The 24,713-nt window shown below is 40.1% G+C and overlaps 1 protein-coding gene across 4 annotated transcripts in view; it reads right to left on the bottom strand.

Moving 5' to 3' along the window:
- Positions 1-24,713, bottom strand: part of Dlgap1 (DLG associated protein 1) — an 838,155-nt gene that overhangs the window by 411,045 nt on the left and 402,397 nt on the right. For 3 of the 4 annotated variants that reach the window (XM_042259990.2, XM_042259994.2, XM_042259993.2), the window contains exon 4: positions 7,495-7,587. The exons of the other annotated variant lie outside the window; for it this stretch is intronic. The gene's annotated coding sequence lies outside the window, so the exon portion shown is untranslated. The remainder of the gene's footprint in view (positions 1-7,494; positions 7,588-24,713) is intronic. 4 annotated transcript variants of the gene reach the window in all.

The following is a 24,713-nucleotide window of genomic DNA, read 5'->3' as shown; positions in this document are numbered from 1 at the left end:
TTGAAGTGGATATCTTTGTAGCCTTTTTGTGACATTGGTGGTCATTGGCTATAAGTGTCTACATCTAACATATCGATAAAGGTCTCAAAATGGTGGTATAACTTTAACATAGTGTCTTCATTTGTTGGATGGAACACTTTCACAAAGAGAAACATCACATCAGATTCCTTGGTTACTTGAGGTAGTTTGTATGAAGGCAGATTCAGTGTTTGATTTCCTTCATTTGCTTGATTTGAAAAGAATTTTTATTTCCTGGTAACTTTTCCAAGCACAGTAACAGTATTTTATTTTTACAGTATTATTAGAGATTAATAAATTTTAAGACATTTATTGGGCTCTGATCTATTGCAGTTGTGCTATTTGTTATTTTCAAAATTTCCCATCTCCTGCCCCTGAGAGTTCAGTACCCGGTCGCCTATGCCAGCTACCCCAGACTCCAGTTCCTTTCCACAGACCGGCAGTCCACCACTCTTCAAGGAATATTTGTCAAGCCTGAGAGGGAAGGCACTGGGCAGAGACCGAGGTCTCATGGTGAGAAAGAATTTAATCACCTTGTGAGAATTTAATCACCTTCTTAATCTTTTTGAGAACCAAAAAATAGGAAACACTTATTGAATAAAACAACCTTCATGAATTCAGGATACTTCCTGTTTAAACATTTTTTTTTAAACTATATGCTCTTTTCTTTTATCAAATTTCAGTTTTCCAATGAAGACAATTTACTCACTTCCTTTATCTGTTACACACACACACACACACACACACACACACACACACACACACACACCATGAGACTAAATCCGGAGACACCCCAAGGGGCATGATGATCACAACAGTAAGCTCACAATTCCTTGCAGTTGTGTTTGACTTAAGGATAACATTCAGCTCAGGATGTGCATGACACCTGTGATGTGAAGTCTCCTGTGCCACCTACTGGAAGACAGGCACAGTTGTCTCGCTTTACTGTTGATGTTTACAGACTGCTTGGAATTTATTTTTGCTTCACGATGATGTGAAGTTTTATGCAGCTCTAAAGTCAAATTCACAAGATGAATCTTGTGCTTATCTCTCTCTCCTTTATTCTGGCTCCTTCCTCTGCCTGGGGGCACAGTTTTATTTTTAAAGGCTGTGACATCCTTCCATTAATATATTAATTTACTGCTATATAACATTAGTTTCTACCTGTGCGCTTTACTTGCCTTCATGAGATAAACAACAGCATATTTTACAGACCCTTGTCTGCCTAGAAAAGTTAGTAGATATTATTATTTCAGGCAGAGAAAAGTTTACTGCCTGTATGGTAACTTGACATGGCAGATTTGACTTTGCATTAGGCATTCTGAAAATTAATTTTTGAAAACAGTTGGACTAAAGGGAATTTAACATTGGAGTCATAAGCTGCAATTTTAAACATATGCCTGTTACACGCTTCTGTACGGACAGGATGGCTGTCCACACAGATCTACAGCAGCTCTGTTTCTGCACCCACCACTGTCCTTCTTCCATGGCGTGAGAGATGCTGAGCTACAGATCGCTCTGAGATCTACAGCTCCCCTTTCTCCTTTTGTTAGGATGTGTTTACTAACACAGTAGTCTCCCTGTATCTGTGATTCCTTTTCTGTTAATTCATTACCCACAGTCAAACATGGGCCATAAACATTAAATGGAAAAGTCTCAAAATAAACTTCCTAGGTTTAAAATTAGGTATTATTCTAAATGCTATAATTAAAAATAACCCCTTGTGTTGTCTGGCTCCATCCAGTCAGTGACATGAGTCATCCTTTACTATAGGTTATAGGTTATTTATACTGTACATGCTACTTGCCTCATCACAGGGGAGAAAGGAGATAAATAAATATGGATACAATGTTGCATTCTGCTCTATCATTAACCTTTTACTATGTTTAGCTCATGGGCTCAACTTCTTTTATTGTTTCCTTTTACATTTTTTTATTTATTCATTTTTATTGAAAATAGATTATTCTCTCATACAATACATCCCTCTACTCTTTCCAGCCACCCTCCCTCTAATTTCACCTCTCCCCTAGTTCCACTGCCCCTCTGTTTCCTCTTCAGAAAGAGCAGGCCTCCAAGAGAAGACAGTCAAACAGGACAAAACAAGATACAAGGCAAAACCCTGCATATAGAGGCTGGACAAGGCAACCCTTTAGAAAAGAGTCCCAAGAGCAGGCAAAAGAGTCAGAGATACACCCACTCCCACAGTTAGGAGTTCCACAAAAACACTCAGATACCAGCCATAACATATATGCAGAAGGAACTTGCTGCTTCAGCTCTGGGAGCTCAGGTGAGCTCTGCTTAGTTAATTTGATGGGCCAATTCCTCCTGGTGTCCTCCATGTCTTTTGACCACAACAATCTTTCCCCTCCCTCTTCTGTGGGGTTCCCAATCTCCTAGGGGAGGGACCCAAAGGAGACCTCCAGTTTAGACTCTGTCTGCATAATGTTTGGCTGTGAGTCTCTGCACAGGATCCCATCAGCTGCCGGAGGAAGCCTCTCTAATAACGACTGGACAAGGTACTAATCCTAGGTTTCTGGGCAACTTTATCATTGGTATGCATACAGGAACACAACAAGGTACATCAAGACTTTGGTGTTGCTCATGGATTGAGCAAGGGCCTTGGAATGTAGCCCCATGGCTAAAGGAAACTCCTCCATGGCCTTATTTTCAGATATGTCCTGGCTCCCTTTTTCTTCTTCCACATCTACCTAGCTTCTTTATGTCTCTGCTCCTAAACCATTTTCCTGCTCAGTGTGGGCTTTATTTCCAGTAGCTACTTCTCAACACAAGGAATGGCCAGAGGAGATGTGTGCTGAGTCCTGTTTAAGTCTATTGAGATTGGGCTACTTCAGTCCACTTGGGCTCTCCATGTCCACCCACACACTGGAGCCAGAGAGACTCCGCAGGTTTCAGGTACTCCCCCCAGACTGACTGATGGAAGCTTTGTGGTGACGGCTTTTGATGATTTGAGTTTCTCTGTCTTCTGATGCAAACAGGAGGCCCTCTGCTTTCTTTCAGCCTTCTGTAACACATTTTGAAAACCATTCATGCCTTATTATCACTAATAGCTTGTGCAACCCACACATTTTTTATTTTAAAAATCACATTTGGTTCTAAGGGATGCAATTTCTTTGTCATAGAGCTGGCCACGGGGTTTTGTTTTTTGTTGTTCTTGTTGCTATTTTTGCACAGAGTGGTTGAGTAAAGTAAAAATTCTTGTCACCCTGGCACTGTTTTGCATATGAAGCAATCTAACCCAGAGTCTTTTTGTCATTAGTATCTGTGTACCCGTTTCCCTCAAGCATGTTCTCTGAGGCCCTTCAGATGCCCTCCCATTTACAGCCAGCGATAGTCTATTAAACCATCGAAAATATAACCTAAAAGTGGATTTCACACTCTTAGCCTACCAGTCAGCTTAGCGCCCTCTTCCTTAAAGCACAGAGTACTAATTTTAACCTACAGTTAGACAAACTCATTACAGAGAAAATCCATTTTATAATAAAATGCTGAGTATGCCATATAATTTAATGAATACTGACTGTATGGGAAGCAAAGCCCAGACAAAAGCATAGACATGCCATGTCCACTCGAATTGGGTTTTATACAAGTACATACATGTAGTTAAGAATATTTTTAGAGTTGGGAGGGGGAGGCTGCAGAGGCAGGAGGAGGGAAGAGGGGGATCTTTGATTAGTATGTAAAATGAATAAAAAATTCTTAATAAAAAAGGAAAATTCTAAACAAAAGCATAGACATGCATTTGCAATACCACAAAATTTAAAAATCATAATCCAAGTGTATAATCTATCTGTATATTGGTTAAGCAATGTGGTGTTGGGATAATCTTCTTGTACACTGTGTGAAGATGTGTCTCTGTCCTTTCTCATCTGCTTGATTGGTTATGATAGGCAGGACTTCCAGGGAGAGATAAAAACTCTGGGAAAGAACTTGAGGTACGGGAGATTTGCCAGCCAGCCAAAGAGGAAGTTAGATGTATGGTACTGAGGAGAAGTAACCAGTCATGTCTCAGAATGTAAATTAATATAAATGGGTTAAAATAAGTTTTAGGAACTAGTTGGGAACAAGTCTAAGCTAAGACCAAGTTTTCATAATTAATGAAAAGTCTCCATGTCATTGCTCAGGAGCTGGCAGTCCAAAGAAAGACTTGCAACAAACATTTGGTGTCTAATGTGGAGGCATGTATATCTAAGCACAGGACATGAGAAAGCTGAGAAAATTCCCAGCGTATGGAGGTGAGGCTCTTTTAAGAGGCCCTAATGTGTAGCCAAACACTTGAGTAAGGCCTGTGAGCATCTGGCAAGACACTAGGTAGACACACCTGCTACCTAGGTACAGATACTCAGAGGTGTCCTGCCTCTTTAAGGCTTGGCTCACCCTGTCATAAATGGCTGCAGGTACATAAAAGCCAGGTTCCAGACCAAGAAACTCTCTGAACAGGTACAGTATGCTTGAAAATGTGCTTAGGTGCTGAAGAAAGAAAAGAAAATGGGTACATACACTCATAAAAATAGTTTGAAAATAATAAAGTGAAGTTCTTATAGAGAAAGGAAAGTAATATAAAAAGAATATTACTTTCATGTAAGGAGAGGAAATACCATAACACAGGATGTTTGGACCCTATATAGTGCTTTATGAACTTAAAAATTTTTAAATGCTAATGAGAAAAAACAACAGCTGCAGAGAGACATTGGATTGTGAAGAAAAAAAACCTGCTGAATTAAACCATCCTATGTACTTTAAGGATGTCTTAACTTCAGAATGGAAGTCAGGAAATGTGCTGTGTTGGGTGAGAGGTTATGCTTTAGTTTCTATAGGAAACGAAAAGCCATGGTTTGGTTTTTCAAGACAGGGTTTCTCTGTGTAGCCTTTCCTGGAACTCACTTGGTAGTCCAGGCTGGCCTCCAACTCACAAAGATCCACCTGGCTCTACCTCCCGAGTGCTGGGATTAAAGCGTGAGCCAGCACCGCCCAGCTTTGATAGCTAGGTGGTCTTCAAATACTTCAGAGATCTACAGAATATGGCACTTAAGACGTTTTAATAACATAAGGCTTTTCCTGAGAGTAAGAAGTGTCTGCTCCTGCCAGCACTAATCTACTTCAAAGAATATGATGGGCATTGAAGGACCTCTATATGGAGTTTACTTCAAATGTGGCAAAGCTAACCACTGGGCAAGAAACTTCCCTTTCCTCGGCTATTGATGGTATGTTGTCCAAGTTGGACAAGCAGGACACAAAGGAAGTTGACTGCTAAACTTTGCCAAGACAAGGTAGGCCAGGCCTTCAAAATCCCTGCCTCACAGCAAAGTCTGTCAGATACTCTAGGCCTGCAGGCTGAAGATGGATGCTCCAGCGTTGCAGAGGAGCCTTGGGTGACTGGCCAGGCAGCCAGCTGTCTCTGCTGTTTCTATAGTTTCAGAAGTTGCTTGCTCTGACCTTCCTGTTTACTCAGGTAACATTTATCCTTCTCAGGTCTCTGACGGGGTTTAAGATAGTTATGATCTTACAGGTTTCCTTGTTACCAAATTCAGAAAAGAAACTCACAGAGCAGATGTAATGTTTATAAAGGTTGAGAGACATAAAAGCTTAAGTTGTTTATCTAAGAAAATATTTTAAGGTCCAAAAAGATATTTTTAGGTTGGTAATACAAGTTATGATAGAAAGTAATTTAGATACAAAGCTTTGGACTCACCAAGATAGGGCAGATAATAGAGTACTTTCTTCAAAGTTGCTAAATACAAATGAACTAGACACTGTGAATGTAATTCTTACCTGATAATTGTTCTTATTGTACATAGTTTATTGATGTTAGAGAAAGAGCCCCAGTTTCTAGAATAAAAAGCCTCAAAATTTTGGTAGTGTGGTTCAAAGATTATCAAAAATCAAAGAACAGATGGTCTAAAATAGAACTTAAAGATAATTTCTGAGGAGTCCGCAGAAACTCCAGTGTGCAGGTCATATTAGTAACATAAGGCCATATCATAAATAATTTACATATAGACATATAACAACTAAGTAGACATTCCCTGTCTAAGTTTGTTACCACATCGATACCAGAACAGTAGATAATTCTACATTTATGAGCTTTCTGTATTTTCTGTGTTTCAGATACCATTTCTTCTATAACTGAAGAAGGAACACAGTAATCAAAGTCACCCAAATTCAGTCCATTGTTATGGTATTAATATTTTAAAATATATTGTTAACACACTATTGTATATTATAATATAATTTTTCTGCTCATGCCTCTTAAATATGGCAGGACACATGATGGCAAAGCGCAGCTATGGAGACAGCAAGGCATTCCCCAACCCTCCTCCCCACTTCTCCCCTCCCCAGTGGTCACTTCTTACTTACTGACTGTACCTAGTCTTTTTCTCATAGATGCTAATGTTATCTAGTCCTTGTACAAGTTAAGGTTGGCAAACAAAAGGAAAAACTAAAAGAAAAAGATCTTCAAGAGTCGGAAAAGGGTGTCAGTAGGAAGAGAATAGTTCTTGTTTAATTTCTGCTGCACTATATAATAAGCAGGCTTTTTGGCTCTCTTCCCAATGCAATTAAATCAACCTGAGACAATTCCCATGTTCCCTGTACATGACTGACAAGCACTTTACCACTGAGCTCCATCCCCAAACCTGAAGCACATCTTTAACGTAATTCTGTTAGATCAGAGACTGGAGAAATGGGACAGTTTTGATTCTGGAAAAGTTACTGTGCATTTACTATCCCTTTAGGCCTCTCTGTTGTGGCTGCAAGAAAAGTCAGTTTGGGTCCATGATTACTTTTAGATGGAAGAGAGCATGCTGGGGTGTGTGTGTGTGTGTGTGTGTGTGTGTGTGTGTGTGTGTGTGTGTGTGTGTCTGTGTGTGTGTTTATATGTGGTGAGTGTAAGTGTGGTATGTGTGTATGTGTGGTGTGTATGTGGTGTGTGTGTGTGTGTGTGTGTGTGTATGTGGTGTATATGTCTGTGTATGGGGTATGTGTGATGAGTGTGTGTATGTGTGGTATGTGTATATGAGTGGTGTATGTGTATGTGTGGTGTGTGTATATGTGTATGTGCTGCGTGTGTATATATGACGTGTATGTATGTGTGATTTGTGTATGTATGGTATGTGTGGTATGTGCATGTGTGGTGTGTGTGTATGTGGTGTTTGTGTGTGTGTGTGTATGTGGTGTGTATGTCTCTGTGTGGGGTATGTGTAGTGAGTGTATGTATATATGGTATATGTATATGTGTGGTATGTGTGTATGTGTGGTATATATGTGGTGTGTGTGTGTGTGTGTGTGTGTGTGTGTGTGTGTGTGTGTGTGTGTGTGTTGGGTAAGAGGTGGAGTCGGAGCTGGCAGCTAACTGAATTCTGGGAGTACATCTTCCTACCCTGTTGCTTTTCTGTTTTCGCTGAGGATGGCCGGCCTCACAGGCCCATTCTTCCCACACTGTTCCCCACTTGAACTTACTGTTCTCAGCGTCTTTGTCATTCAACAGGAGTTCTCTGAAGCCGACACAGGGGCCTTCAAGTGACATTCAGCAGTCCCCAGAGCAGATGTAACCTGTCAGAAGCACAGTTCATACTTTAGTCTGCTAGTCACATGCAAATACAACACGAAGGGTTGACAAAGTTTCCAGGATTGAGGTGCAGGAGCCCCACAAGCCATCTCTACACATTTCCCTTGCATACTTTGATCCATTTTTATCATGCCTTTTAACCCAGTAAGTCTGAAAGTGAACTCATCACCGCCCTCAAAACTTTCATCATTTTAAATTTGGTTATTTTGCTTTGGTGAAACTCTGTTTTCCTGTTCCAGCCCTGCTTTCCAGATTTCATGTCATATATAATTACTTAAGCATTTAGTGAACAGTTTTTTTAAAAATTTTGTATTTATTTATTTATTTATTTATTTATTTATTTATTTTAGTTCATTGTGTGTCACAGTACTGGGCACCCTGGGGTGGGGGTAGTGGATATCATCTAGTCCTTAGGAATTTTAAATCCAGTGGGCTTTTGCTTGTGTCCCGTCTTCTTCCTGTCCCACCTTCTAGGCACACATCTATCTTTGTAGCCATCCCCATGAATCCCTCTGGCAGGGAGCCACCTCCTCCTGCCAGGCCCACAGCCAACAAGTGCTCAGCTCCTTCCCGTGGTCTGACGCTCACTCTGTAGTTCACCTGTGCACTGTCTGTCCCACACTACGACTTCCCGATCCTCAGACTGCATCAAGATCCATTAGGAATTTGGGGGACGGTCTATTTATTTCTGACATAGATGCTTAGGAACCTGCCTGTGGAACATTCCCATGGGTTTCTGATGTGCAGCCAGGCTGCAAAAATCATTTCCCTCTCTTCACTTTTCCTAGCTGTAGTCAATAGTCAGAACGTCACACTCTTTGGAACTGTTGCCTCCACTTAGCCTGCCACAGTCTCTCCCCTTAGGGGAGTTTTAAAATCTTGATGCAATCCCTAAGGGCTAATGCCATGGCTCATTCCCCTTTGCTTTTCCCAAGGATCAAGATCTGCTTATTGAAAGAACAGCCTACCTTTAGCAATGACATCCCCTCAACCCTTAGTCTCAGGGCTTCAAGCAGCCTCCTTCTTAGGTAAACAATGGATGAAGAGAATCACAGAATTCAGCTATGGTCTCCTTTGTTATTTTATTTCTGGTCATACTTATCTTTGCATATTCTTTGTAAATGATTCTCTGCACATTCACTGAGACAAGAGAGTACAGCGAGTCTGCTTTCTTTCCCAGCGTATCGGATTATGTGCTATGTATAACAGATCTTCAACATACTCTTATTGAGTATGCCACCTTCTTCCACCTACAAAGTCGGGAATAGTGGTTGAATCTCATATTGCAATCTTATTTTTCTTCTTCTTTCATCTCTTCTTCCTCCGCAGCCATGAAAGTTATCTCTAAATTTAAGGATTCACGTGGCTAGACTGAATCCATTGAGATGATGTAGAATGACCTTCTCACTTTCAAGTCACCTGGCTAAAATCCGTCACCCATATCACTGTTCCTTTGTTGTTATGTGATGTTACATATTATAACTCTGGAAGGAATCATTCTTAATTTCCATTTTTATAGATGAAGACACTGAGGCACAAAAAATTTAATTAATTTGTTTCTAATTCAGAGCTAGAGAACATCAGAGCTAGCAACTAGCCCAGTAGCTGGACCTAGGATTCACGCAATTATCTGTCTGTCTATCTATCTATCTATCTATCTATCTATCTATCTATCTATCTATCTATCTAATTAATTAATTTTGTGTGTGTGTGTGTGTGTGTGTGTGTGTGTGTGTGTGTGTGTACACCAGAGCACATATGCAGAGGTCAGAACATAGCTTTTGGAGTTGGTTCTCTATTTCTACCCTGGGGTACCAGGGATTGAACTGAGGTCATCAGGCTTGATAGCAACTGTCCTTACTGATTGGTCCATCTCACCAGCTTAACTTCCACTCATATATAGACTTTCTTCTGAAAGGGTTTGCTGAGTCTCTCTCCAGATTTTTTTCTTGACATCAGAATCCTCCTGGAAATGCCTCTTGAACAGGCTTAGACTATATTGATAATGTTGAAGCACTTTACAGTGAAAAAAGTGTATCTGCCAATGCCACTTAGTCTATTCACCAAGTAGGAGGCCATCTTGTGATTAGTTCTACTTCACAGATTAAAAAAAAAAACAGTAGTCAAACATTGAGAAACTGAAGTGGCTCCCTCAAGAAACATTGTTAATAAGGAGCACAAGTTGGGGTAACCTTTAAAGGAGTCTGTGGGCTCCAGAATTTATACTCCTTTATTTGTTTTATTGATTTCCTTTAAAAAACTATTTTATCTTTAACCTTGCATGCATGCATACACAGGAGAGGCACACAAGTGCCTGTGCAGGCCAGAAGGTGTTGGATCTCTTGGAGTAAGAGTTACTGGTGGTCGTGAGCACCTGATGTAGGTGCTGAGAACAAAACTCAGGTCCTCCTCAAATGCAATACATGCTCCCAACTGCTGAGTCATCTCTTTAGTCCCGTTTATTACTTTTTAAAATCCCCTTTCTTTACTATGAAGTATGAGTGCTGTGGATATCGCTCTATATAAATAAAACACTGATTGGCCAATAGCCAGACAGGGATATAGGCGGGACTAACAGAGAGGAGAATTGAGGGAACAGGAAGGCAGAGGGAGACTGCCTGGAGCCGCTGCCAGGACAAGCAAGATGTAAGGTACCAGTAAGCCACGAGCCATGTGGCAAAGTATAGATTAATAGAAATGGGCTAAATATAAGAGTAAGAGCTAGACAATGATAGGCCTGAGCTAATGGCCAAGCAGTTTAAATATTGTAAGCGTCTGTGTGTTTATTTTATAAGTGGGTTCCAGGACTGGCAGGACTTGGTGGGACATGAAGAGAAAAGCTCTCCAGCTACATATGAGAATAAAATGTTTTCTCAAAGGAAAAACTATTGTTTACATATTGCTTTGCTATTGAGCCAGTATGTGGTAACTTGTCTTAAGAATTTAGATAAAGTCAGCCCTGTGTCTATGGGTGCCACATCCTCAGATGCAATGTCCAAAATCATATATGATCTGAGGATGCAGAGTTTCTTTATTCCTGTCTTTAATACAGAAACAATGCTGAGTTGCAGATATGTATTATATTTATGTTATATTAGACATTATAAGTCACTTAAGAGATGACATGGAGAATATAAGAGAATGTATGTATGTAAGCCAGATGTAAACACTCCATCATAAAACAAGGGAATGACCTCCATCATCATTCACACTCTCTCCTTCCTGTTCCCAGGGAGACACTGCTCCCACCAACTAGTGTCACATTCATTTGGTTCCTTGATGAGAACAGAGATTTGGGGTTTGTGCTGCTGCTGCCGAGGTTGCTGTGAATGTTTACCTCAGGGGGTCCTGAGAGGTAAAGGTTCCTACCTACACATGCCTGGTGTGCAGAAGGAAAGCTTACACAACTACTGTATTAATTACTTGGATCCCAATCAGCATTCACACAGGAGCTCATGTCAAATAAATCAGCCCTTCCCTCACACCGTTGTAAATCTATTTTCCACTCTTTTGTGGGTTACAGTGACTTCTTTTCTGCTCTTGCTTCGGCCCTTGGCAAGCTAAGAATTCAAACTGGTAAGGTATATTTTACTTGCTTACTAGTCACATAAAATGTTTTCTAAATATGAAATCAGTCACTAACAAGTCCTACGGAATGGTTTCCTCTCACCAGACCTCAAACAGTTAGGGGTTGCTATAGCAACAACACAATTACTATGCCCAATTCTTGTGTAAAATATACACCAACTTGTCATCTACAAAATCACACACCTATTTTTATTTCCCAATGAAATTTAAACAAAAGTACTTATCTCCACAGAATCCTAATTTAATTTTTGTTGCTCTGATTAAAATATCTGACAAAAAGCAACTTAGGAGAGAAAGGGTCAGGCCAGCTCCCAATTGCAGTTTACAGTCCATCACTGAGGGGCGGGGCGGTCAAAGCAGGAACTCTAGCAGCTAGTCACATCACAGCCACAGACAAGGGCAGAGAGAAATGAACCCAGGCAGTTCTAATTGTTCTCTTGCTTGCTTCCTCACAACTAGCCATCTCCACACTGACACTGTTAAGGCTCCCCTGCTTAGTGAACAGTGATGCCCACAATGGGTTGAGTTTTCCTTTATCAGTTAACAGCCAAGACAGTCTGCCATAGGCATGTCCACAGGCTAATCTTACCCTGATTACAGAAAAAGGAGGTGGAAAGAGTGTAAAGAGCCAGAGGGGATGGAGGACACCAGGAGAACAAGGCCCTCTAAGTCAGCTGAGCCAAAATCACATGAACTCACAGAGACAGAAGCAGCAAGCACAGGGCTGACATGGGTCTGCAGCCAGTCCTTTGTGTATACATTATAGCTTTCAGTTTAGTGTTTTTAATGGGACTCCTGAGTGTGTGAACGAGTGGGTCTCTGATTCTTGTGCCCTCTGTTGGGTCCATTTTTACTTCTGTTAGTCTGCCTTGTCCAACTTTGATATGATGGTTTTCGTTTTTATCTTATTATATTTTATTATTTATTAACAAAGAGAAGATAAATGTCAGTACACCACGGACCAAGAAAAATTTTAGCTGAGGGAAAGTGAAAGTATTTTCATACAACAAGACACTAAAAGAATCTGCCAGAAGCAGAAAGCAATTCAGTGAATTTCTTAAGTGGACGGAAGTCGACACTGGATCAAACAAAGACCAGATATATCTAGGAGAGAAGACACAGCAATGGCAAACATGAAAACACACCATGGTGTGCGTGTGTGTGTGTGTGTGTGTGTGTGTGTGTGTGTGTGTGTGTGTGTGTGTGAGAGAGAGAGAGAGAGAGAGAGAGAGAGAGGAGAGAGAGAGAGAGAGAGAGAGGGAGAGAGAGAGAGAGAGAGAGAGAGAGAGAGAGAGAGAGAGAGAGAGAGAGAGAGACTGAATTTCTCAAAAGAATAACAAATGGTCATAAAAATTATGTCATGGAAAAGAACTTCTTGTCAAACCCTGGCATCAAAAAAATCTTTGCTTCACTAAAGAGTGCTACATGTTCAGGGTAAAATATGAATGTCAGCGTATACAGGTTTCCTTTGACGTTCAGGAAAACTAACTTAGTAACTATATTCACTGACACATAGTTTATTATACAGTGACACCAATTTTTAATATCTTCATCTATCTATCTATCTGTCTGTCTGTCTGTCTGTCTTCTGTCTGTCACCTCATTGAGGCAGGAATCTCCATCAGCCATTGAAAATCTTTGGTAGAAAAAAAGTGGAATATGTAAAAATAAACAAATATTTTTGTAATATTTGCCAATATTTGAAGTCTCCCATGGCAAAACAAAAGATACTTTGATTTGTGAAAACATTAATCAATTTTATAATAGGATGATTGAAGAGTAACAAATTTAAAAGAGTTTAAGTGTCCTAGTAATTAAAGTAGTGACTGAACCTTTTCATCTCCTGGAGTGATCAGAACACCATTCCAATATGACTGAACCAAGTTTTTTCTCTAAAGTCAGATATTTAGCTTTTAATTTCTATACACTTAAATAACTACAGAAAGAACATGACACTTAAAGAACATACAATCAGTATAAATTCACATTGGTTTTCAGAATTCCTTCACTTTTAATAGACATAAATGATTAGCTCAAATAATTTCCCCAAACAAGTCCCACGGCCCAGTTAAGATGGCTGCCAGGGACATGCCCCTCCCCCCCCCCCCCCCGCCCCCTTCACTGTCAACCTCTCCTCACCCTCATGAGATTTTTTTTTCGTCTGTTTAAGCCAAAAATTGTATTTCAGTGGTTGAAATAAAAACAACCACATAGTCTAAGCAAAAATGTAAGTCAGTCACATGGTCTTGAGAATGAGATAGAATATTCAAAAGCATTTCCAGGCAGAAATCCAGAAATCTGTTTCACATCATCTCTCTTTCCTTCCCTCAGCCCCAACCCATCTCCCACGAGGTAGTATGGATGAGACTGTGGGCCATAGCCAGGAGTTAAGGCAAGGACAGGGTCTGTTTTGTTCTCTGGTCCATGCCAAGTGTGTTGAACACGCTTTTGTATGGATAAGGTGATCAACTAACATTTGATAATGGATGCCGAGAAAGAAAGTAGTATAGTTTAGGACTCAATACACTTATTTTTCCTGGAGTTTGGGGATAACAATGATTACTTTTTATAAGAAGTGGAAGGGACTCCTTAGTTTTCCATCACAGGAAAGGTGCTAGATCTTTCTTCCTTTTCTTCAAGAAAATTCCAACAAAATAAACCCACAAAATCTAAAGGCACACAGCCCTGGTGGACCTTGTTCTGGCAGCTGTGGGCACACTGCTTTGAAAGCCAAGGGTAAATGTAGCTGATACCAGAAGGAGAGTCATTCTGATGTAACCTCTGTCTCCTGCCAGGTCCTTCTGGGGTTGGGGGTGGGTTCTCTCCTCTCCTTGCAATCTAAGTGGAAGGAAGTATATTCCATTTGTGTTCTAGACACAAAGGGTGGTGGAGCAACGTGTGTCCGGTGATCAGTGCTCGTTCTGTGAATGGGTGAAACACTCAGTGAAGGTTACTTTAATGTGTGATGTGAGAAAGTCGGGAGGAATCCCACAGAAACACTGCTGGAGCAGCTAAGGACTCAGTTTACTTTTCAAAAGAAACAATTGTCATGTATCGGTTAACAAATGAAACAAACAAACCAAAAAACAACCTAGGGTTTTATCATTCAAGGCACTGTGAATTCACTCATGGAGAATCAACCCAAGCCAATTGTAAGGGTTTTGTTTGTAATTGCCAGATAGTTTGTTCTTGCTTGAATTCCAGGTAACTGATAAGCACTGAATATTTTAGAGACCAAATTATATTGTTTTTCTGGATACTTGCTGAGCTAATGGATGCAGTGATTACAGGGACCCAGAAGACCACCTCTGACAGTTGATGCCCTGTGGCTCTCTCGAGTCTTGGGTTGCCATCCTGGAGAGTTTTGCTTATAATATGAAGATTTGTGGAACATGCCTGTGGAAAACAATTGCTGTATTGGGGGAAGAAGGATTCAGGGGAAGGAAATGTTGGTCTCTCCATCTGGATAATCCTTCAGATTGATGGACATAGAGGCTGGTCCTCTGTATTCCTGTCAGTGATTAGTCATTCAATGTGGGTTGCTCTATGGAGAAAGCATACCCTTGTATGAAGTCACCTCCATAAACAAATGGCTCACAGAGAGATACAGTTGACAGCTCCAATCACAATGGCTAATGAAATGGGGACCTTGGTCATAATGGGGGCATTGGGTGCCTACTCAAACTGGCTAAGTTGAACAATAACTACTCCAGAAAGAACATTTTTTGTGTAACCTGCACTTAATGTAAAGGACATTCAGTAAGCATTTGTTGAGCTAGTGAATAGTTATTATGAGGGAAGAATGATAAGTAACTGATATAAAGTTCTTCAGAAGGGATTTTAAAAGAGGTCAAATTATACCAAATGATAGTAAGCCAAACTGGTCCACATCTCCAAGTTATGGCATCTGTTTTATGATGCTGGCATTTGATTTACTCATTAAAATTATTAGAGTATGAATCTACTAAGCTGTGGGCAAACATAGCAAGAAAGACCCCAAAGGGGCTATGATCTGAAGCTAAACATCCAATACCCCCACTCCCTGCCAAAGGGCAACCGCTTCTACTATATAAGGGTGTGGTGGAAAGCCTTAGAACTTTAAAAAGGCAACTATTACTTTACAGGGAAGCAGGAAAGGACTGAAAAGCAGCACTGATTGAATCTTTCCAAAGTCAATAACTCTTCCTGCCAGAAGCCATTTAACTATGAAAATCACCCAAGTTTCGTGCAAAGGCCAAATCTAAGCATAGTCTGTCCTATTCAATTAAGGATCCGGCTCCTCCTCCAAGCATTTGGAAATACCTTACAGCCAGCAATTTAATCACAAAAACATTTCCCCAAAGTTACAAATTCCTGCAGTAGATGGAGTTACAGAAAATAGGGACTTGCATGGTAATGCCAAAGATATGTCACCTTCGCCCAGTGTCGTGAACCAAGGTAGGCTCTATCTAGCTTGTAAGAATTTCTATCCCTAAAGATTTATCTGGTTAAAGGCATGGATAAATATTTATTGTATTTAGAAGATGGTATTGTTATCCAAATGAGAAAAAAAAATCTGTCTTGATAGTTTTTTCACTGCTTATTCTGAAGTGGCATTTTTCAGATGTGTCCATCCCACAATCATTTAATGTCTTTGTCATGAATGCATGACAGTTCATGAATCTGAACATACTGATATCTCAGGAGTGTTTTTAGATTAATCAGGTCATTTGGGGGATTCGTTGCTCTGATGATGAGGTTATTTAAAAAGATGCTTCTGCCGTGTTGTAAGATCAGCTGTTACCCAGGATCAGTGACTATACTTCCCCAGGGAACGTAGGCACATGCCCACACACCGACACTCACACGTCTCCGGAAGCTTGAAATCCTACCACCAGCAAATTACATACCCTTTGTATAAGATTAGCTCTTTCCACAGTTCCCTGGTAAGATATTCCTAAACAGGGTGTCATTAAGGTGACGGAGAGGCATGGGCTCTACAGCTGCTTCCTTCCCACTTCTTACAGTGGAGAGAAAGAGTACTTACTAAATTTTGCCCAGAGACCCGCCTCATGAATGACTCAACACTGAGAGACATTACAGAATATCTACGTAATTAAAATGGTAATGGAGAATTTAATAAAATACAATCATATTTACCAATTACTAGTATAAAAAAAATGAAGTTCTTTGGTCCAGGAGTGAAAGTGAATACTATACCTTGCACAGTTGATCCCCAATAATTATTTTTTGCCACCCCCCCCCCCAATTATTGCTAGTAACCTGGACTCTGCTTTCAATGAAAGAATCACCAAATTTCCAAATAAAAACATTTATTTTTTCATGCAAGCATAAATGAACTAAGTGCCTGGCTAAGCCTTGTCCTTATTCCATCTTTATTTAAAAGGGATTTTATATCTGGACTCATTTTCTAGAAGATCTAATGCCCATAAAAGAAGGCAAAAACTACCCTGGTCTCCCATGGCAATGGGATCAACTTGCTGGCCTAAGTCCACCTTATATATCAGTTATTTTCTACCGAGTAGGAAAGCATCAGCATGTTTTCAGGGCTTAAGTCTTATCTCCCTGAGTAATAGTACAGTTTCTAAGTGTTATATTTCTACAGATTTTATTGAATCCTTATTATATGCTAGGGAATAGGAGGCCCTGGAATGAACTTTATGTCAATCTGCCCTTCAATTGCTGCTGACCAGAACACATTTGTTAAAGTTTATTTTCTCTGGCTAAGTGAGGGCAACTACCCTTTAAAACTAAAAACAAACAAACAAACAAAAAAAAAATCGGTCATTCAGGCTCGGCTTCCATGAAAATTTTCAAGTACACTTGATGTTTATTCTGTTATCCACACCTGTTCTTAATCTGATTTTGCCTCAACTGTTAAATATTTAGAAAAAATTTATGAAGTATGCACCTCAGAGAAGCAAATTTAAAAATGATCAAAGACTTGTGTTTACAGCATTCTGTCCATGGAACGCTCCTGTTTAGTTCATGTTACTTGGATTTTTTTCCTTTTATTTTCTGCCCCACATCCCACAGTTCTTTCACAATACATTTGCTTTTATACTATATTCACAATATGTTCTGATGTCTACCTTCTACACACAAACACACATAGCTTTGAGAATTTGTCACCGAGTGTGTTGAATGTACATCCATGTAGCATATATTTCTGCTTATAACATTTTTCTGTTCAGTGCTAGTTTTGAAGTTCTGTACACATTTAACATACTTCTAACCTCCTGCTTCATGTACTTCATCATGTGCTATACTAGTCATACACTGGCAAATCCTCTAACAGTGGCAGCCTTGCTGCACACAGCAGCACATGTCTATTCCTTGAGCGCCTAGTGTTTTATAGAGAATAGCATCAGTAGTAGAAAGGCTAGAGGATTGAGTCCACATATTTAATGTCACAGATCTGGGGAGAACATTTTCTACCTATGTGAAAGCACCCTCCAGGGTCTCAATGTCTTGATATCTTCACCAGCATTTGCTCTCATGTAATGCTTTAGTCTTTGCCGACCTGAAGATTATATCCACACTTCGTTGATGCTTTGATGAATTGGATGATACTTTCCTGATTTCTAGTAGGTTGAGTACATTTTCACATCTGCTCTTTTTACCTGGGCCTTTCTTTCTATGAATGACCTAGCCACAGAGGTGGAGACATTTCCTAGCTCCTTCTCCTTTCTTCTTCATTTTCTTCCAGAAAATGAGCCACATGGAACATCTTTTCACTGTCAAAAGCCTTTAATATTTGGCAACCTTAGGTTTATCTGAAGCCCATAAACCTTTCTTTCCTGCCTTGGTGTTTAGGAAACTTATGGCTCTATTCAACATGGAACCAGATATTCAGGAAGAATATTGTATTCTACTCTTTGGAACTAATTTTTTATTTCAAATTTATACTGACCTTATTTTTAATATTCCACTTGCCAGAACTTAATTCAAAAGACGTTTTGAGAAGGAGTCATGCACAAATGAATCAATAAGAGTATTTTCCCCCAGAATGTGCCCTTTTATTTTAAATTGGTCTTTCTAGAACCAAACATGTTTCAACACACCTGAGAATCACAAAGGGTTTTTAGAACTACAAGGCTGTAGATGTTATCTGGTCCAATCACATACCTTCCCAGTAAGAATTAGAAGACACCCAGAACTCTCTAGGGGACACAGCACCACCCAAACTGGAATTTACTTGTGCCAAACATAAGAGTTTTTTCTTATTATTTTCAACTCTTTTTTTTTTGTAGAAATAAAGTACAAATATGGGTGGTGCATGCCTCAAAACACACTGAGGTTGGCTAAGCAAAATACTTGGTGTCTTCCTAACTTCGCATAAGAAATTCTTATGTACTAAGTGATGAGCTGATCTACATTCAAGGGTGTCAGCCATAAAAGAGACAGTGACAGGAGAGTAACAATCACAAAATGTCACTGAACGAACCAGGAAATAGACCCCATCAGAGGTCAACCATGTGAGCCTCTCTTTTCGGATCTCCCATACCTGTGTCATGTGATACATGCAAGGATTCAGTCAGTACAACCATTTCACTAATAGGCAACAGTAGTTTAGTGTAGAAAAGTGACCAGCTGAGGTGATACAACAGAGTGATGTACTTCTGTGATCCGAAGACAAAGACTGTTTTCAGTCTATTTTTAGTTCACAGCGTCGTAGCTTTGAGCAGAAAAAAAAAATCAGGTTGAAGTTTCCTGTGACCCCACCCTCACCCCCAAGCCTTTCTCTCTCTAAATGATTCTCCAGCTGGAATCGACCTTGAACCTTTGGCCTCCCACCTCTCTCTCCCAAGTGCTGGGGTTACAGGTGTGCGCCACAAGTTGGACTGAATCTCAACTTTCTAAGGTTGATGTTTTTCTATCTGAATTCTGTTTCCTGCTGATAATTACAACATTTTGAAAATAATTCAAGCCATATATGTATGTGACATTTTCTGAATATTTTACATGACCACGGAGGGATTCTTTAGGTTGACATTTACAAATGCCAAGTAAATCATTGGAAGTATTTTTGGAAAATGGTAACTCTGATTTGAAACAATTTCTCACTACACCAAGGGCTGTCTCATCTGTAAAACTGCAAAACTCAGGTAGTCATAGGATAATTAGATCATAACCTGGCTTCACTTAAGGAGATTGAATCCAAATGTCAGAATATTGCTTGCTCTTGCCGGGCTTATGGTAGCGATAGCTTGATGTCAAAGCATGATGGATTGTGACTGTGGCAGTGGCTCCATTCATACACTGTGAAGAAGGATGTCAAGATGACTGCTCTTGACCTCTGCCCTCTGCCATTTACATATGTAACATGACCACACCCTAATCAGACTAGGTTGAATGAAGTTCAAGATGTATTAGAAAAAGGTTTCTAAATTGTTGAAAATCATGTTAGAGGTCAATTAAGGGACTAAGAAAAATCAATAAACATCCCCTCTTTGAACTATGAATTCATTCTGAAGTGTGTGTGTGTGTGTGTGTGTGTGTGTGTGTGTGTGAGAGAGAGAGAGAGAGAGAGAGAGATTGAGAGAGAGAGAGAGATTGAGAGAGAGAGAGATTGAGAGAGATTGAGAGAGAGAGAGAGAGAGAGAGAGAGAGAGAGAGAGAGAGAGAGAGAGAGAAAGAGAGAGAGAGAGAAAGATCAAGGAGTGCTTTGCTATGTCAAGAATATGAGGAGGTTCCTATCTTCTGTTTCTTCTTAGGAATTCAAGTCAGGAACACACCTTTAACCCCAGCATGGGGAGGCAGAGCCAGATGGATCTCTGTGACTTCGAGGCCAGCCTGGTCTACAGAGCGAGATCCAGGACAGGCTCCAAAACTACACAGAGAAACCCTGTCTCGGAAAAAAAAAAAATCAGTGAATATTCAGCACATCCTACACAAGAATCCAGGGCAGAATACTTAGGTCTCAGATTACACTGCTAAGAAATACTGGGGGTAAGGTCAGAAATGTACTGGACAAGAACAGTCAAAAGAATGAGAATTTTCTAGTCAACCGTCCTTCAGGAGACAGAGCTCTGAGATGGAACAATCATTTCCAGTTCTCGAGATGAAGAGCACCAGGAGGCCGTCACACCATTAGACAGCTCCCCTTCAGTAGTGCTCAGTTTCCTCTTCAAGTTTTTTTACTCACACAGCAAGATTATTTGCCAGAAGGAAGACAGCAAAAGCCATTTTCTTAGTTTTAGTCTTGGTAGACGGCAAACCAATGAACGAACGAACAAATAAACAAACATGAAGTACTGGAAGTTGGTGTTTGGTTCTTGAGTCACCCCATGAGTTTTGTTACTTTCCAAGGTCTGGGCACCAACTGCCATGAAGACATGATTTATATGGATGAGTTCTCTTAGCCCCACAGTGAGCCTTATCCTGAATAATCCATCTATCGCTGCAAGTGCAGAAAAGAGAGCTTCCTGGGTCCCGTGTGTCCCAGCTCCACTCTGGCCACTGCACTCTTCATGGATTCGGTCTTAGTCCATCATATTTGCAGTTTTGCAGTTTGAACTAACCATTCACAGAATGGAAAGGTTTAAAAAAAAACCTGCATCTGCACCAAATTAATTCATTTTCTTGTCGCCATTCCTTGTATTGTACAATACAGTACGTTTTGCACAGTATTTCAACTGCATTAGGTATTAATAATCTAATGGTGATTTTGGACTATCAGGAGCACTTGCATAGCCTGTGTACAAATGCTATGCCACTTCCCAGAAAAGAACTGAGAATCAGCAGATTTGGGTACCTGTGTGGGTCCTAGAACCAATCTGCTACGGAGCTAAGGTTTGACTACATTAACTAAAGTAGGAAAATCTGTAGCTAAAATGGATGTAGTATTAAACTGCCCTCTAAGTTCCTATCTCTCGACCCGTACATTAATGCAGCTCTCAGACCTTATTGAGAATACTCTTTGTGCAGTAGGCAGTGGTTAATGTACAAATCAATCGCCGGCCCAAGTACAAGAATAAATGTCAGTGGAATGGTCATCCACAAATGGGACATCTGTATCGTATCTTAGCCCAAGGCTATGGGTCCATCTTGGAAGAGGGAGGAGAAAGATCATTAGAGCCAGAAGTCAAGAAGGACTGGACCTAAACAGTGTCCTCTAGACATGACAGGACCACTATTCTCATGAACTCACAACCGTGGTGGTTCCCTGTAACAAAATCAAGCCAGTCAATGTTCTAGCATGGAGATGGAGGGGCTCATGAGCTCCCAACTATAATCGAGGAGTTATTGGCAGTTGCTGGTTTCTGGGGGAGAAGGTGTCAGTTTTCTTGAAGGAGGTGGTCCTTGGTAGGTTGACTATGCTCTAGTGGATAGTCACAAAACCACTAGTGTGTGGGTAGCACAAAACAGGCTCAGTAGGTTATTAAAAACCAGGAGGACACGAAGCTGGGAAGGGGTAGGGAAAGGAACGTGGATCTGTGAGGAGTGGGCAGTGGATACAATCAAAATGCATTGTATGAAATTCTCAAAGAACTGATAAAATTATTATATATATATTTTTTTAAAAAACTATCTGCATCTGGACAATGGGAGTCAGCATTCTTCCTTGGAAAAGTACTTTCGGAGGTCTTCATCATGGACCAGCATATATATGATGAATTATACAGTGTTTCAGACCCCCATTTAAAAACAGGAATTAGAATATACCATAGTGAGATTAAATAAAGTACTTCCACAGCTAGCCAGAGTGTGGACCACACAAAGTACTAAGTTCCCTCATTATCTCTTCTTTGAGGAGAAAGTAAATTCCACAAAGTTAGGATAATAAGGTGCACTTGATGCATAAAAATGTAACTCACATGAGCTCAGCTTAGAATTCATGGATGCAAACCCTGGAGATAGTAAAATCTAAGACAGCAGACCCCAAGGCAATGCAGACTCAGGTGGTTTGCTTTCAAGCTCAGGAGACCTCAAGTAATAAACGACCTTGAATTTGATTTCCCTCGTTTGGAACTTAAGTAGTATGAGATGGCAGCATCTTCCCCAGATGGTCCTCTGTCAGCCAATCACCACATTCTATCTATCTCAGTGAAAACATAAAGGGGGAAAACATTTTAGAGTGAAGAAAAATAGGAATTTTTTTTTTTGCTAGAAAGCTATGAAGCGGCAACATAGAAAATTCTAGAAATAAACTCCAAATTACTATGAAGAATCTAAAACCTCAATTCTTCTTTGTTTTACCAATGAAGTACTGTTAATCTAAGATTATGTCTATATAAATTTTAAATCACCCTAACATGTAAATACATAGTGATCTATCTATCTATCTATCTATCTATCTATCTATCTATCTATCTATCTATCTATCTGTATATATTGAAGCAAAGGAGACAGTATATGTGTGTGTCTGTATATATATACATATATATATGTATATATATATATATATAAAACAAAATAATTTTCAAGAATTTATACAGTGGTTCATAGATATACTCATGTTGTAAGAGTGCACATGTTGATGAGGTGTCTTCCTCAATTGCACTTCCACCTTTATGTTTTGAGACAGGGTCTCTCTCTGAAACAGGAGCTCACTGATTGGCAGAAAGCCTTGTCAGCAGCTCCAGAGATCTTCCTGTCTTGGCCCCATGCCCCAGAGTGCGGGGGTTACTACCTTGAGTCTCTGAGCCTAGTTTTTAGCAGGGACTCTGGAGATCTTAAATCTGGTCCTCATCCCTTGTGCAGCATGTGCTTTACTGACTGATTGACTCATCTCTCCAGCCCCAGATATCTGCAACTATTTGTTGTATCTCTGTGCAAAACCGTTATGAGGAAATACGAAAGCAAGTGCAGCAAGTGTTGAAATGATGGAGCATACCAGACAAACAATGTCGCATGTGATCGATAGTGGACAAACACAGTGTTGCATGTGATCAATAGTTTTACTCTACCGTGAAGAGTGTCACCTGCAGTGTGCATCCTCGTCACATTTGTCACTCTGCTTCACACTACTGATTAGTTTCTGAGGATGAGGTGTTGGTGAGATTAGATTTTTCAGATTACAGAAATATAACATTTAGGGAATGAATCCTTCTTTGTAAGCACGTGTATTTGAAACTTCTCTTTAGTGTAGCTAGTATTTCCCTGCTTTGTCAATCCAATGTGTTAAGTACTATTGAATCTCTCTTCTCTCACTGTCTCGTTCTCTCTTTCCTAATAATTTTTAGATCGCTGTGTTACAAAACAAATGTCTTAAACTTATCCCTTCTGTTTATGCTTTGTATCCTTTGACTAATATCTCCAAGATTCCCCACATTCCACCCTCAAACCCTGGTATTTATCATTCCACCCTTTGTTTCTGTAGATTCAACCTGCAAGTAATAGCAATGGGATTTGCCTTTCTAAAGTGCCTGGCTTCTTCCACACAGCACAATTCTAGGTTTTTCAATATCACAGATAACTAATTTTTTTTTCTTTTCTAATTCTGAACAATCTCCCCCCCCCCCCGTGTGAATGCAATCACATTTTATTTATTCATTCCACTTATTAATTGGCACTTAGTCTGATTCCATGCCTTGGTTATTGTGTTGCAATGAACACGAGAATGAAGATAATTCTTGGAAATAGTGGCATTATTTATTTATTTTTTTGTTACTTGTCTGGTGGAGATGGTTGGAGTTTATAGCAGTTCTATGTTTGATCTGTGGGGAACCTCCATACTGTTTTTGATAATGGTAACAGTAATTTATATTGCTAGCATATGTGTACGGGGTCTCTGTCCTCCAGAGGCAGCTAACCCATGCTTAGTGACTTCATTATCTCTGAACAGATTTCAATGCTCTTTCTAATAGGTGAGGCATGCCACTAATGCTGAGTCCTTGGTACTTGTCATTGATCCCACCTTTGATCTAAGTGTGTCTTGCTCTGCCTGACGGAAGAATTTCCCTCATTTGTCATCTTCTTGACAAGATGCTCCCAGGAGGTCCTGTTTAAATCTGATGACCCCCCTCCACACCTCCTCGCTCTGGTTTCCTTTGCTCTGATTCAGTCTCTTCTCTGTAGCACTCACCACCTTCCAACACTCTCCACTTAAAACTAATTTTACACTATTTCTTCTTTTGCCCCTCATACTGGAATGTAAACTCTATGAAAAAAAGACTTTAGTTCCTGTCTTGTGTTTTTTAAGTCTGAAATAAAAAAAAAATCTGTGTCACTAGCGGCAGAATCAGGGCAAATTATAGGCTTTCAATGAGTATTTGTGTAATGCATTACTCTGTGACTAACACTGGACATACATTTGATTTCTGTATGAGTGAGGTATCACAACAGTGTCCTTCTCATCCAGATTTAGTTTTCTTGTTCTCAGTCATCTGCAGGCAACTGTAGCCCAGATACACAGAATAGAACATTCTAGGGAGAAAGTCCTAATTGGTGCTGGTCAGAAGGCTCAGCCATGAAAAGTACTGCCTGTTTCCCCAGAGAACTTAAGTTGGGTTCATAACACCCATGTTGAGCTGTTCACAACTGCCTGTAACCTGAGCTCCAGGGGATCTGATGCCCT

This window comes from Peromyscus maniculatus, chromosome 13 (genome assembly GCF_049852395.1).
Source record: "Peromyscus maniculatus bairdii isolate BWxNUB_F1_BW_parent chromosome 13, HU_Pman_BW_mat_3.1, whole genome shotgun sequence".
Classification (NCBI taxonomy): Eukaryota; Metazoa; Chordata; class Mammalia; order Rodentia; family Cricetidae; genus Peromyscus; species Peromyscus maniculatus.
This window is presented reverse-complemented; position numbering and strand designations above follow the sequence as displayed.